Source organism: Ochotona princeps, chromosome 14 (assembly GCF_030435755.1).
Source record: "Ochotona princeps isolate mOchPri1 chromosome 14, mOchPri1.hap1, whole genome shotgun sequence".
Classification (NCBI taxonomy): Eukaryota; Metazoa; Chordata; class Mammalia; order Lagomorpha; family Ochotonidae; genus Ochotona; species Ochotona princeps.
Window position 1 is genome coordinate 42,816,283 of NC_080845.1, and position 13,478 is coordinate 42,829,760.

A 13,478-nucleotide genomic window follows, 5' to 3' on the forward strand; every position below is an offset into this window, starting at 1 on the left:
ACAGTGTTGCATTTTAGGGCAGTATGTAAGCGTATGTTAGTTCAGAGTATAATGGAAGCCGAGTCAGTATAGGCACTTGTGATTTATCACAGTCGTGAATTAGCAAAAGCAACAGATTGCCTTAACTTGTCTGTGCAAACGCAAAGGTTGTATGACAGGCCATTCAAGTGAGAAGATTGTGATTAATTTGGGACTTCATAAATATTGGCCAAAAATATTGTAAACCGGAAGAACTTCTCCTTTTTGTTCTCTAGCAAAAGCTTCACTCATGGTAATAAGACCTTCCATCTGATAAGTTTAAGCTCATCCAAAATAATTTTCTTTTCTAAACAAATGGAATAGGGGTTCCAGTTCCTTCACAGCAGCACCTAGATTCATGTGCAGTTGCTTGAATGGGGACTGAAAACAGGTCAACTTGACAAGTTGCAGAAAGTCATTACAAATTATTTCAGGTATTTCAATTAATCTAATTAATAAATACATATTTATAGTAAAATATAATATGAACTAAACGTACAGCATATTTTTATTTTGTGAAAAATATGCTGGCTTTTCAAACTAAAAAAAAAAAAAAAACAGAGGCGTAAAATGAGCCTAAAGATGGAAGAAGACTTAGATTATTGCAATTATAATTTTAGATGTTATGATGAACCAGAGAGCCATAAAAAGTACAAACTTTTCACATAAACTGGAAGGAAAACCTGAAGTTGACAGAGAAATTGGCAGGGTGGAACTGTGTGGGACACAAGGGTCCTAAGCCCTGCCATAGTATGAGAATTAGGAAAGGTAGAATCCAAACCATTAGGGAGTGAGATTTGAGGCCTTTCAATATTAGTGCCAGTGCTTGATGATCATGCTTAAAACACCTTTAAATTTGTGACTCATCTGTCTAGTCTCAGAGCTGTTTCATGAGCTTAAACATAAATTAATTAATTAAAATTCTGCTATCAAATGAAATTCCAAAATAAACCAAGGGTTTACCTGCATTTCGTGTTGCAACAGTGAATTAGAGATGCTTTACTTTAATATCAAACTCCCTCACATTGCACTTCAGCAATTCTCCGCAAATTTTCTCTAATTCTTAGCCAGTGTGTTGGTTTTTATTTTGCTTCTTTCGTGTGATAAAGCCCCAAATAACTATCCAAATCAAAGAGAAGCTTCCTTAGAGTATGTAGGAGACCTAGAGACTTAGAACTAGGCATCCGTGAGATTGGACAAGCATACAATAATGAGCCCAGTGATAGTGATAATTTAGGGATCATATCAAAGACAGTTGACACTGATAGCCATATGGAAAACGTAAAGTGAGAAAAGAAAAAAACTTTAATGTGTTCAGATATGTAAAAGTTGCAACAATCTTAATTATATATGTTGTGTGTTATTTGTTTGTTTGTTACTCTGCAGCACAGTCACAATCATGGGCTCCATTACCTTTGTATCTCAGATCAGCCTGACTTCAAATTCTATTCTGTAGAGGCATAAGTACTGCATATTAGTTTTCTCATATTACTGTTTCTTTTGCTTAGTGGCCTGACTTGCACATGCTGCCAAGTTGTCTGATTATAGATTTCAGAGCATTTCGAGAGACCTTTTTCTATGCTGCGATCTGCCACATAGCTTAACCCTGACGATAGTGTATTGCAGCTTTTCAGCTGTCAAGCTCTTCTCCCTTCCAATTTATTGTATTGATTGGAATTAGAATATTCTCTTGAATACGTCTCTTGTAGCTTACAGCTTCTATCTTGTCACATGAAAGCTCTTGAATTTTACTTCTCTGGCCAGTGTCATCTTGCTGTAGTGAAGTTATGCTTTGTTTCCATGGGGAATCTGTGTGAGGCATCCTCCTTTAAGCCTTCGGGTCTTTCCTAAGAGAGCTGACTGTGAAGGAGCTTTGTTTCCCAGGGTGTCTTGACATAGCTTTCCCTCCATTCAAAACTTAACATCTACTTGGGGTTCTGTGTCTCTCTCTCCCCTTTGATTCTGTGTTCAGCTGATGCTTAAGGATAAGCAGTGAGAAACAAAGAGGGATGCCCAGATTCTGGGCTCCAAGTCAGGGATAACCGCTGAGAGTGGGATAAATTGTCTGCTTTCCAAGATGGGATGATAATGTGATCTTTGGGGTCACCTTCCACAGGATAATGGCAGGGTCAAGAGCTTTGCTTTCACTGGGATATGGGACCACATGTTGCCTCCATTGATATTCTTTAAAATATATACACACACAAGCACATGCATACACATGCATATATATCTTATTTTATGTATACTGTATATAGCATAATTATATATATAAGTATATATAAACAAGTTTATTTATATTATATTATATATGATATTATTATATATTATAATATAATATATAATATATTATATATTATATTACATCTATATATAAAAAAGAAGTATTTGGACCAGTATATTTGGAACACAAACCACATTCTATAAAAAAGAAGAATATTGTCTTTTAAGGTGATTGTTATTTTTTTCATGGAAGCTCCAGCTCCCAGCAAAGAGAAGGACAGGATAGGTGCTGATACGATGTTGACAGAAAAGTCATGCTGGTGCAAGGTATCCTTTGTAATAACTGAACAGTGAATGTGAACTAAAACTGGAAGGGCAGTAAGAGGGTGAAGAGTCTAGTTTGGTTTCCCCCTCCACCATTCACACACCACTCTAAGCCACCATTTCTTTTCATATAGAAATTATCACAACGGCTTCCCATTCACTTCGCACCCTAAATGGCTTCATCCACTACAACTTTCTTTGAAACTTTTCCTCAACAACTGAAATCTTTCTGCTCTAGGCCCTTGTATGTGTACTTCTCTTGTCCAAGCAGGTTCCTTCCCTTTCTGAATTCAGTAACTCACCTCACCTCTCCCTCAGGGAAGTGACCTGACTGCACAGGCTAAGCTGGATTTCCCCCACACCGTCTCATTTCTCATCAGGCAAGTCTGCTTCAATTTACTCTTGACACTGAGAACTTGTATAATACAGTGATTACCATATAGTTGGAAGTTTGTGTTTAAGAGATAAATAAAATGTTTCTGTCACACAATTGTAAGCTAGGTTTACACATACACAGAGGTGAATTGAGTTGCCTGAACATTGACAAAGATGGTGTGACTGAGAATTAAACTTTACGTTCAAAGCAGTAAGTTCTCTGCATAGCAATTTTGAGTTAGAAGAAACAAGCAAAACCAAAGTGTTGATGGGAAGCATTAATTTTGTGCAGGTGTTGTAAATTATTCATAATGTACAATTTACCATTAGTGACATTTAACATACTCACAATGTTGTACAATCCTTACCTCTATCTGTTTGCAGAATCTTTTCACCACCTCTTAGGAGAATTCTACACTCATTCCCATGCCCCTCTCCTTCTGCAGCCCCTGGTAATACACTGTCATCTCTGTGGATTTGCCTAATCTACAGATTCTTAAAACACGAAGGTTCATCTGTGTTGTAGCACAACACAATACTTTTACGAATTTTCCTAGTATTTCACTGTACAGCCTTGAGAGTCAACCTTCATGAAACCAGAGAAATGTGTCCTGCTAAAGATCTATCTAAAATGACTCTTTCATTCCTGTAGCACATGTTCATTTTAGCGGTTCAGGCCTTGGGGTAGATTCTGGAATTGTAAGAAGATAAGAGATATTCTTTGTTCTTAAGACATTCGTTATCTGATGAGAGGCATAGATGCATAGACAGATTTATGCTATAATGTATCAAAGACCTCACCAACGTCATGCACAGGGTATTTGTAGATTCTGGGAAAAGGTTATTATTTCTGCCCAGGGCTTCACAGATCCTCCATTTATCAGGTCCTTGAGGCTAAGAACTCTGTTGTGTACCCTTTGTACACTAAAGATAATTTTGAGCACTGAAGTACTTAACAAATGTTTATTGAATCAATAGATGAGTTAAGACTGGATTGGTGATTGTAGTATTTCAAATGAAATGGGTGTATCTCTAGAATACCTTCCCAAAAATATTTTATGACTTTAAGTAAAACCAGAAGATTCAAGGGATGGAAGTAGCATTGAACTCATAGGAGTATTCACTGGTTAAGTTTTGACTATGGTGTATCCAGTTCTCAAAATAATCTCTGTTTTTCTTGGAAGACTAGTTACTTGACTGAGCAAAAATTTGAGCGCTGATAGGGAGACGGTCTCCCTGAGAGAAAGTAGTTACCATGGATCTAAACCTATTCCACTTCATTCACTCCTCCCTGCTCTCTGGGTTTTGCTCTAGTTGCTGCTTCCTTGCGCTCCAGGTTAGTACTCCTGCCCTTGATTTCCCTAACTTTGTATTGTTCTTCTTTTCCTCCTAATAAATGGCCTTGTTCGTCAATTAGAACCCTGATTGCAGTATGGACTAAGTATTTTCCAATGTTAATTCCTTGAAACCTTTACAGAACATTTGCACAATAAAAAGATCATTTAACTTTTTAAATATCCCTTACAAAGTTGAGAGGAATACACACCCATATGGGCTTCTGATTGGGGTTGGGAGGGTCAAGGTATGGAGGAAGATAGGTGGGACAAATGTTTCAATTTTTTTTTCTTTTGTGACCCCAGTGGGGAAGGGGAGAGGGCCACTCCTTGTTGTTAAACTACATCAGCACACAAGGATGGGGACAGTCATTTGATGATGCTTTAGTGATCTGGCTATGTGGAATAGTGTTTTGAGGGTATTACTTGCACGGGTTTGATAGTTGATTTACTGAGGCTCCACGGGAAGCCCTGCTTGGTGGAAAAAAATGGAACTGGGCTTTGAACCTATATCTCACTGAGAACAATGTGTTTATTTTTTCCATTACTGCCTTTCAAGAACTGGATAAGCTATTGTGCTTCTTAGTATTTATGACTTTATGGAGTCCTCTATGTTGTCATTAAAACAACTTAAAAATGTAGATGATTGTCTTAATAAAAAAAAGGATGTTTTCCTAAAGGAAACAGTCAGACTTAAACTGAAGTTTCCTGATTCAAAAAAAAAATCAAAACTATTCAATCAACAAAACGGAGCCCTCTCCCTCTCTCAGAATATTTACTAAGGATTCTGGGCAGGGGTGCAGATAATTGAAAGGATTAGACTGCAAGAATGAAGGAGAGAGGAAACATTCCCTGGGGCAGAAAGGGAATCAGAGCAAAGGGAAAATGTTTCCTGAGAAAGTAGAAAATGTATACAGAGCAAAATTATTTTTCAAGACATTAAGGGAAGAGGTTAGGGTGGGGTAAAGAGGAGGAGAAGGCGGAGGAAATCTATGGAAGGACAAAGGAGAGATGGAATGAAGTTTGGTCTGGTTTTAATTTACATCAATTGACAAATCCATGAAAGCTGTTCTAAGCATGGAGATCCCCTCTGTAATGTAACTGAAACCAGTTCCCAATGCATTCACTCCCCCATTCTTAAAACCACGATACACTCTACAGACAAAAGTAGCACCAATAAAGTCCCTTGTCTCTGGGTCTGTGTTTTCCTTGATCCCTACACCTCAATGCTTTCTATTACCACCTACAGCTCAGAACTGGTATAATTAGAGGGATTAAGAAAATATACAGGCATAAAATAAGTGTGTGTTTAATCATGCTATTAAACCAAAAAAGATAAAGACAAGCATTATTTAAACAAAATTCCTGCATTAAGATGTTGTTGAAAACTCTTGATCCTTAAAGACTCACTTATTTCCGGCACTTTCCTAAATTTGGAGTAAGGATGAAAGAAAATATGTATCCAATTGTATTTACATGTAGTTTAAAATTTTTACTTATTGAATTCTGGAAAGAATTTAGGGGCAATTATGGAGATATGTGAGGTGACTATTTCTACAAAAATTAACCTTGATGATTGACTGTCATGGATAAACTGGTGCAAATGTCTTTAAAGTAAGTAACTGTCAGATATTTACTGTCTAGAAAAGAACTGCAGGTTCACAGCTAAATGAGCAACCTAGTGGAAAAATGGGCAAAAGAAATTGTTGAGTTTCTGCAGAAAAGGTACAGAAATGTTCATATAGAAATATGGAGAGATGTTAAACCTAATCAGGCTAGTACAAACAGAAACCATGAATATGTTCTGATACCCACTTCCTGGCAGAAAATTGAAAGTTCATCAATATTAAAAGTGTGTGGAGATGCAGAACAACTGAACAGTTACACAGTGTTGGTAGGCTACTAGGTACATAGGGCCGCCACATTTCAAGAAATTGTGTATGTGTAATAGGATATGTATAAAAATTGCACAAAATAGGCCTATGGAACTGTATCATAAAATGCTAATAATAAAAAAGAAGCACAATTATTTAAAAAAGTAAACAAAGAAGTAAAGAAGTTAAAGAAACTTTGCTACCCATAACCTAGACCAATAATTATAGACTAAAATGTAAAAAAAATCCTGTTTATAATAGAATCATAGCTATCTATTGAAGACTGGACTTTTGTGATGAAAAATGTTAAGTTCCTTATTATAATTAAAGATTCCAATTGGAATCTCAATAGGCTGTAGACATTAGCAAAATGATGCTAAATGCAAAGTATCTAGTGAAGGGAAACCGATTTTAAGAAAAGTTGAGCAAGAAAGGATCAGAGTTTGAGGAGTCAATTAGATGAAAGATTTACTAAAAGCTAAAGTAATTAAGACAATGCAAAGTTAGTTACAAGATAGACAAATAGATAAAAATATAATAACGTTTGTAAACAGACCTGTGGATATATAATCACTTGATTTTTTAGTAAAGATGCTAAGATAATTCCATTGGGGAAAGAACAGTACTTCCAACAAATGAATCTGGATCAATTGAGTTAACCAGCCTTAATCCCTGACACACACCATACAAAAAATTAATTTGAACTGGACCTCAACATGATCAGAGACCTATACATACAAGCTAATATATAAAATCCCTAGAGGATTCACCATATATAAATTCTTCATAATACACATTGTCACAAAAAGATGTGACAAATCTAAGCAAAGTCTTAAAACTGTATTCTTCAGAAGACATTAGTAAGAAAACTGAAAGCTGAAGTCAAAGATCCAAAGAAACTCTGTGTGTGTGTACCTAAGGCTTGAGAGTCGCACTGTAGCTGGTACTGATGATGGAGTAAGTTGGTCATAAGCCAAAAAATTTGGTGGCCTCTAAAAATTAGAGTAAATTAGAAAACTGATGCTTCCTTGAACTCTTCAGAAACACAAATAACCCTGCCAGCACTCTTGATTTCAGCCCAAGGAGACTTGACTTGAATTTGTAAGCTACGAAACAGTTAGATAGCAAATTTGTGTTGTTGGACCCACTAATTTGTGCTGAATATTACAACAACAATATAAAACTGATTTTCCCTATAAACTATCATATTAAATCTGCATAAAGAGCATTTTGCTTCTTTATTTCTTTTATGACTCGATTTTTCTCATTGCATCACATAAGAACACTTGTATAATGTTAAATACAAAAGGTAAAACAGACATTTTTGTTGAGTTACCTATATTTGTTAGAAGTACTTAAATTTAACACCATTAATTATAAATTAGCTATAGTTTTCTTGTAGTTGTTCTTTAGCTAACTGAGGAGGTTTCCTTTTTCTAGTTTGCTGTGAGTGTTTATCACGGAGTTGTTAAATTTTATGTTTTTTTTTTCCTGCACACATTGAGTTGATTATGTGACTCCTAATGTTGAACAAACTGCATTTTCAGAATTAACTTTCTGTTAACGTGTTGGTGGATTTGATTTACTAAATGTTGAGAATATTTTCATGTGTGTAATTTATTGTTTCATAACAAATAACCAAACCTTAATGGTTTAAGCCAGCTTGTGTCTTCCAATAGTTTCTGTGGGTCAGGATTTGGATGAGTCCTAAGCTTAGGGTCTCACCGGCTGCACCAAAGTACTGGTGGTAAGAACTGCATTCTCACCTGAAGGTTCACCTACAGAAGAAATTGTTTCCAAACTCTTTTAATTTGTTTTAGATGCTATTTCTTAAACTGTACAATTAGTATCCCTGGCTACTTGCAGATTTTTGATTGAAGGTTGTTTTTCAGTTCTTTAAGACCTCATTCATTTCCCTGTTATATGGGCTTCCCAACATGGCCACTTCTTTGATGCCTGTTAAGAATCATCTCTAGTGAATATCTAATAGCAGGACACACCCCAGTATATTGTCCTCTTGAGAGTGACATTATATCACAATTTTCACCTTTTGTTATTTCTAAGCAAATCATAGCTCCCACCTGAACTCAGTGGGAGAGGATTGTACAAAGGAATAAATAAGAGGAGATGAGATTACCCAAATCTATTGTAGCTTCTATGTTCCTTAGAATAATGCTTGGTTATTTTTTTGTCTTCTAATTTCCTTATTAGGTTCTCTTGTTAGAGTTATACAGATTATCTTTGAACATATCTTTTTACTCTCTTACTTTTAACTATTATCAACAACAACAACAACAAAATACTAGATTTAATTATGGAGCCATCCAAACTCATGTCAGTAGGATATACAACTTTAAAATAAAGCAATATACTTGAACATAGCATCATTACATTTAGTGAATTTTTGTTTTTTAAGTTGAGAGTGAGCCAGAGAGACAGGAAGAGAACACTCCAATCTGTTGGTCCACTCCCCAAATGCCCCAAACAAAGAGAACTCAGCAGGGCCAAATGCAAGAAGCAAGAATTCAATTCAGACCACATGCATGGGTAGCAGGAACATTCACCACTGCCTCCCAGGATCTGCATGGGCAGGAAGCTGGAGTCAGAAGCTCTGGGTACTGAACCCAGGTACTCCAATATGGGATGCTGGTGTCCTAACTGACATATTAATTATTAGGCCAAATGTCTGGAGGAGTCCACAATGGCCACCAAAAGAATTGGTCTTTTGGCCATCAATAGTCAAAACTGCTGGCCTTAATCATATCTTTCTTTTGTCAGTCACCATACAAAATGTTTTGTGTTTCTGGACACAGGAATTAAACAACAGTTTAAACGTGCACTGCATAACAAATTTCTCTTCATTTCTATTCAATACCTGATTGTTTTTTATTCATAGAATAACAGTTGATGACAAAGTATATTATGTAGTAGTGGCAGGTGAATTAAATTGTATGTTTTTTTTGTGTGTTAAATAATTGAGGAAAAAGAATACTTGTAAGGCAAAAGTGTGCATTGTGCCTTTAGGTTCCGAAAGTTGACTTACTCTTTCCCGTAAGGATTGCTGGATACAGTCTTTGTTTCTAAACAGTTAAGTGGAGGGTGCTGGGACTTGAAACTCAAGAACTAATTGGACTTTATTTAAGCTGTGACCCTGCTCGTACTGGCTTGGTGACCTTCGGAAAGTTATTTAATAACTCAACCACTGCCCCCCCTCATCTGCGAAGTCAGCACAGTGGTATTAACTTCAAAGATGTGCTTGAGTGGATTCAATATGGCAATTCATGTGTAATGCTCAGCACAGGTTTCGCTTCACAGTAAGTACTTGATTTGTATGAGGAAGTCCTATTGCTGGTACTGTGAATGGAAAAAATACTGACTACACTCAAACAGATCCGCCACCACATCCTACTATCTCTGTGACCTTGTCCAGGATAGTTGTCTTCATTGAACTTCAGTGTCTGCTTTTCAGTAACCAGGAACATAAGTGCTGGCTAGGATTGTCATCTAACACCATGCCGACTGCATCGTAAGCACTTTAGCAAGCTGAATTTTCTTCCTTTCCAGTGCTGTTTTAAAAGTTTTACCATATATGATGATAGGAGGCAGATTCATGTAATTAAAGGGCATGCTTATTAAAAATCTAGGCCAGTCTCCTACTAAAACAGATCTTGAAATTACAAAATAATAATAAAAAAGATACTCCTCGGGCCTGGCAGCGTGGCCTAGCGCCTAAAGTCCTCGTCTTGAACGCCCTGGGATCCCACATGGGCTCTGGTTCTAATCCCGGCAGCTCCACTTCCCATCCAGCTCCCTGCTTGTGGCCTGGGAAAGCAGTTGAGGACGGCCCAATGCTTTGGAACCCTGCACCCGCGTGGGAGACCTGGAAGAGGTTCCTGGTTCCCAGCTTTGGATTGGCGCAGCACCGGCCGTTGCGGCTCACTTGGGGAGTGAATCATTGGACGGAAGATCTTCCTCTCTGTCTCTCCTCCTCTCTGTATATCTGACTTTGTAATAAAAAATAAATAAATCTTAAAAAAAAAGATACTCCTCATGTGAGGCGTGAATGTGCAGCCAGAAGGCACGAATACAGTCCCTTCCTTGATTTTGCTTTGCTCTGCTACACCTCACAGCCCGAGACAGGAAATGAAAGAAGAAGAGGACATGCATGTTTGTTTCTTTTGAGAAAAATTTCCAGAAGCTGGATGGATACCTTGCTTTTGTTCATATTCTATTTATCAAAATTCAGTTACAAGAGAAGAAAACATTATTGTTGTTGACAGGGTGGTAACAAAATACATGTCTATTCTAATCCTATGAGATGAAGTAAAGGTGAGAGATTGGATTTCCTTCCAAAGTGATAGAGGTGTGTTTTCTAGGGAAAGAGAAGTAGAAAAAGACTGTGCTTACTCTTTCAAAATGTAGAGACTGATCTGCTTGCAAAACTGATCTTACCTTTAAGGATCAATCAGGCTTAACATGACTGCAAATGGTTTTGTTCCTCTCTTTTACTGGAACTCTTGCTTGCTAAGGATTACTTGAGTTTCCTATTATATTTAACTTAAAGGATAAATAGCTGAGCTTTTAGAATTGATATTTATTTGTGCATTCATTTGTTCAGTCTATCTTTTGTACATATTCTGTAAGTATCCATTCAGCTTTTACTTTGTTCTATGTTCTGGAAGTATGAGTGCATTTTAGATATGATCTCAGTCATTAAGGAATTCTTGCTAACTTTCACGAAGAGACAGTCATTAAAACTGGTAGGTGCTGAGACAGAATTAATCACAGGTGCTATGAAAGGCCATTGTAAAACCGAACATGCAACGGGTGGCCCCTGAACAAAATCTACTGCTTTAAAAGATAATGTGGTGACTTGTAGAGAAATACAAGAATTGTCCTTCCTCTCTGGGAACTCTAGAACACCCAGAAAACAATGAATGCTCTTTTTGAAACCACACCTCACTAAATACTGATGTGGCCTAAAACACACTGGGTTTCAGAGAGGAGGAAGATTGTTGAGGGCCAGGGTAGACAGCAAAGACTTTTTGCATAAATAGAACTTCAACAAGGGTTTGGATAGATTTAGAGGATGGATGACAATATTATTCCAGTATGGGAGCAATTTGAACAAAAACATAGAACATCCTGGATTCATGAAATGGGAAAAGTGACTAGAGAGTATCACTGTTTCCTTCAGGGCACAAATATCTTATTATTGGGTTATTTCAAACTAAATTGCAGTAACTTCTTCCCTGTTCTGTGTGACTTCTAATCAAATATAGAGCATAAGAATGGGCAGGGGCCAACAACACTGTGGCACATTGAATTGAGTCACTACTGCTTCAGACACTGGCATCTCATGTCAGAATACCCCTAGTAGAACCTGAAGCTGTGCTTCTCATCCGCTTTGGGCTAATGCACTTGGGAGCACACTGGATGTTGTTTCAGATATTTAGGCCCTGGCCACACATATTGAGCCCTGGATAGAATACCCATCTCCTGGATTTGGGCTGGCCAGGATCTGGCTATTGTGGCCATTTGTGGAGTAAATCAGCAGATGGAATATATGTCCCTGTGTCTATCTCTGCTTCTTTTTCCCTCTGTCTCTCTCTCTCTGTGTCCCTCTTAGTTCCTCTGTGTTTCAAATTAAAAAATGTTAGGCAAAGGAATAAGCAAGGCAGGGTTATGTTTAATGCTACTAAGCTTTCTATTCTTAGTTGGCACCCACTATATAATTTTCTCAGATAGAAAGTATCTTGGCTTGGAATTTTGTCAGAAATTACTTTCCACCAATTAGATTCTAGTTTGATACAATCAAGCTTGAAAATTGCCTAAAATTGAAACTGTCTAATAACTATGTTTGAATGAAGATGGGAGGAATTCAAGTCCTGACAGAGAATCCCTTCATTAAGTGAATTCTCTGAGAACAGGGGAAAAGTAAAATTGCCAATGTGTTCCATCTTAGACATTTAGTGTCTGTCTTTGAGGAGTTCTCACAAAGCCTTTGTTGGCTGAGTACAGAACAAATCAACTCTTTTTTAAAAATTAATTATATTGCATTATGTGACACAGTTTTGTAGGTATTGGGATTCCCCCCACCCCTCCCCAAACCCTTCCCCCATGTTAGATTCCTCCACCTTGTTGCATTACCACAGTTCAAGTTCAGTTGAGATTCTTTCATTGCAAGCATATACCAAGCATAGAGTCCAGCATCTTACTGTCCAGATAAGTTCAACAGCTTGTTGGGGAGACCATCTCTGGTCTGAAGGCAGAGCCGGCAGAGTATCATCCTGATCAATTAACAGCCCCAACATAACATCAGCAACAAAGAACAAATCAACTCTTAAGAGGAAATGTAATTTGTTTCTTAAGAAAGTAGGTTTGACAGGTTCATCTCCTGATTTTCTTTGCCTTCTTCATTTCCAGGTAGCAAGTCAGAGATGCTATACGACCAGGCCATATGCTGGTTCACCAAACAGTGCCTGTTCAACACCTCTGTGAATGGTCGTGCAGAAAGGGATGATACTACCGCTTGACGCTAAAATGCGTGATTGCCCATAACATGTGATAGTTGCTCTTTATGTATTTGAATTCTGAGCTTTGCACAGTGCCATTATGGTAGTCAGTGAGGTTTATCTGAGGTGTGATGATTGCTAATTGAAAACTTTTCCCAATACCCTGCCATGATAACTTCAAATGCTTTCAGATGAATGAATGCTCTTAGAACAAAATATATCCTCCTCCACAAAAACATAATCTTTCCTTCTTCGATTTTCTCCTCAGGTTCATTGTGGAAATTTTGTGAATTTCATTCCTCGTGGATTTGTTTTTATTGATTGCTCCTGTCAGAAAATAGTAGTAGCTGATGTAGTTAAATTGCTTAGAAACAGTTTATTCTTTCAGTTTTTGCATTTTCGGATTGAATAGAATCAGAACAGCTTCTAACCCAGGGATGATTTTGCCTCACAGTTTTGAATGCTTTCTCAGTACTCTTCTTGACAGCCCAGGCTGTCTGAGGTTTTTCCACATGGCAGAGAGGAACACAGATGTCTCTTAGCTCAGAAACAGCAGATGAATGATTTCCTTTAACCCTTGTGGCAGATGCTTGCTTCATTTAAGGTGTTTTAGAGTAGGTTCTTGGGCAGATCTCTGGGGCACTTTGTCTGTTCAGCCCTCATTTTTCTGACAATATACCATGCACACCTCAAGGAACTTCACCATTTTTTAGATGCTATGCCCATCTCTTGAACCCAGGAACATTTTTGCGTTCTGCCTGAATTCTTTTCCTGGATGCGGCCTGGACATCTTTCCAGGCAAAAGCTAGAGCATT

General features: G+C 37.5%; 1 pseudogene; it reads left to right on the forward strand.

Annotated features, from left to right (window-relative positions):
• The first annotated feature begins 12,744 nt into the window (after positions 1-12,744).
• On the forward strand, positions 12,745-12,970 carry LOC118759976 (U4 spliceosomal RNA; annotated as a pseudogene).
• Positions 12,971-13,478: the final 508 nt, after the last annotated feature.